Below are 3,303 nucleotides of genomic sequence, written 5' to 3'. Positions count from 1 at the left end.
TTGATTAGTGATGGCATTCAGGTATCTAATTTTAAGGATAAATATCCACAATGGTTATTTATTTTTCAATTAATTGTATTCATATAAAAAACTGTATGATCTTATATGCTAATGTTATAAAGAGGCAGAAAAAGTATAAAGATAAAAGAGAGAAAGGGAGGGAAGCATATCATTTTTTTTTATTTCATAAAATTTTTAAAAATTTAATAAAAAAACAAAGAATAACACATCATACATTTAACATACTTAATTTAAATTCTTTTTAGTTACAATGAATAATAATGAGGTAGACAATTTTTTAAAAAGTAATTTTAACTAAATAAAAAAGAAAGATTTTTTTAAAAAATGATATTGGAAACAAAAGTGAAAGATACTGTTTACAGTTTTTTTCCTTCCAATTTTCAGGCTGTGGTTTAAGCATTAATAAGAATCATGTTTTAGAGGTAGAATTTGAATTTTGAGAGGAGTTGCATAGATTATCAGCTTTGATATAATATCTTGAGAATATATTACATCATATATTCCAATTGTAAATGATTGTGCTTTCTCTTTGTTCATTAAGTTTATTTTTTTTTTCCTGTTAAGTTCTCTTTATCTCTTTAGAAGTCCCCAATTATATGATACATATCCAAGTTCAACTGCTCTTTCATATACTAAAAGATTTCTTTTTTCTTCTTTTGTGAATACAATGGCCCAGGAAGTTCTTTCAGTTGCATTTAAAATGTACAAAACTACTTTGATTTTTAAAATACTGGTTTCATACAAACTCCTTCATCAAAACAATGATCAGAACATATTTTGTGATCCTTCTGATATTATTCATTCTCTGTCCATCCTTTTTTCTGTAATGAATAAAATCTGTCTTCAGTTGATTGTCATCTATTTTCTTTTATTGATCCAATTTATATATGTAAGTTAAACCACTCAGACAGTTTTAACCTACTTGTGTCAGTAGTTTAAAATTTTTACTGAAGGTGAATTGAATCAATACTAAATTATTTTTGGAAATTAGCCTTTCTTTACGTTTTAGTAATGGGGACAATGGAAGTTGATTTAAAGTCTCCAAGTGACTAGTCATATTCTCCAAGTTATTAAATTCCTATTGAACAAATGAATTTGCAGATAATTTGATTCAGAGATTATGATTATTTTTATTATTGATTCTAAATTGTAAATAATTTTTTTCAATTTAACATAAACAGTGTTAAAATTCATTATTCCATTGTAATTATTCATTACTTTAAAACAAAAAAAATTATTTTCCTATTTTATTTTCTTTCTATATCCTCATAGAAATTGTCTTTTTTAATAATTTAGTCAAAACCTTAATTCTAAAAGATAAAGTAGGTAGGTATATAAACTATATAAGTTTTAAGGATTTTTATCATCCTTTATAATTTTTTTACACAATATCTCAGAACTATTCATTACTTGGTATTTATCCACTCATTTGAATAAGTTAAAACAATATTAGTATAGCATTTTTTAAGGTGGAGTAAATGTTTATTTTGTTAATGGTTTGGTTAACTAATATACATTTGTATATTACAATAATGAATGCTTGTGAAGCAAATCATTTTTATTTCATGAATTATTATTGAAAATCAAAATGAGAAGAAATTAAGCTTCAAAAAACTAAGAAAAAGAAAAATTTCTTCAGAAAATGTAAGTGTTGAATAAAATATGACTTAAATATTATGCAAAAATTAACAAATGATATTTTACAATTTAATTGAAAATTCTATTGACTAATTTAGAATACACTAATATTTTTATATTAAATTAAAAATTACATTCCAAATTTTCTTTAAAAGTTTTAACTTCTGTGCATTATCATAAAAGTAGAAAATTCACCATTTAGAACAAATTTATCCACGATATTAGAATTTTTAATACAAATTTTCTTTTAAAATATTATTACACCAATCGTTTAATTAGAAATAATTGATTCTATTACTTTTCAAATTTAGTTTGGCTACTTTCAATCAAAATTCTGATTTTTAGCATTAAAAGAAGAATTAAATTGCTGTATGCATAAATAAATGTATTAAGCATTTATGAAAAAAAATTAATAAATTAGAATAAGAAATATATGTATTGAAAAAGTACTTTTTAAAATCATGTAATATTAATCAACTTATGCATATAATTTTTAATTCAATATAAATCTTATTTTAACAAAACAAAAATTAGTTTTTATTAAATAGAAAATATTGAATATTTTGATGATTCCTTTGAGGATTTTTGGTTATCATACTTTCTTAAAGGAGAATAAGCCATATTTTATCAAAAACTTAACTAAAATAATATATATATATATATCTTTACAATGCATATTTTTACAAGTATGAATTATTCAACTTGAAAACAAATTTTAAAGAGTTCATCAAGCACATTATCAACATTAAAAAAAAAAAAAAAAGAATGGACAAAACTGCAAGAAAGAGATTACAGATTTTTATTATTGCAATTTTTAGACCACAAAATATAAATGCTTTATTGCTACTATAAATACTAGCAAATAACAAAATCAAAGCATGCCTGCAGTTATAAAAAATGTTTTAAATGTTCTATAACACTAATTTATTACTTAATTAGGTAAAAAAATATATATAATTTTTTAAAAGCATCATTTAAAAAAAATTTTTAGCTAATTTTCAAAAAAAACATTTAGCTTTGTACAACAACAAACAAACAAAATATGGGCATTAAAATTAATAGTATAAAAAAACTAAAATACTTTCCAATGAATACAGCCAAATTGCAAGAAATAAAATGAAAACTACATCGAATTTGTATTCCGAATAAAGCATCATTTTTAGCTTCCATTAAGAATTTAAATGAAACTTGTAAGTTCATTCCATTACTTTGTGAAATCTTTAAATTTCATTTAACAAACCAATAGAAGATAGAATTTAATTATGAGTTAACATATTAGTTTCTTGACATTTAATTATTATAAATAGAAGGCGCCTGTAGAAAATTCAGCTTTCCCAAGTTCCCACTGTTCTAAGCCACGGTCAACATTAATTTCTAGTCAAAAATTAGATTCATAAAACTTAATTATGAGCAAAAATAAATATAATATAACACGGTATTATTCTTTTATTAAAAAAGATCGTGCATAAATAAGGTATGCCTTCATCATAGATCCAACCGACATTCGTCCACACTCCACACTATACATTCCAAAAATGCGCTTCATTCTTGGCGGGTAAATAAATTTTCAAATTTTGGCGAAAAAAGCTTTTCCGAAAGCAACCATACATCGATTCCCCCATTTCCATCACTAGCGGAATGAAA

This window comes from Argiope bruennichi, chromosome 2 (genome assembly GCF_947563725.1).
Source record: "Argiope bruennichi chromosome 2, qqArgBrue1.1, whole genome shotgun sequence".
NCBI lineage: Eukaryota > Metazoa > Arthropoda > Arachnida > Araneae > Araneidae > Argiope > Argiope bruennichi.
This window is presented reverse-complemented; position numbering follows the sequence as displayed.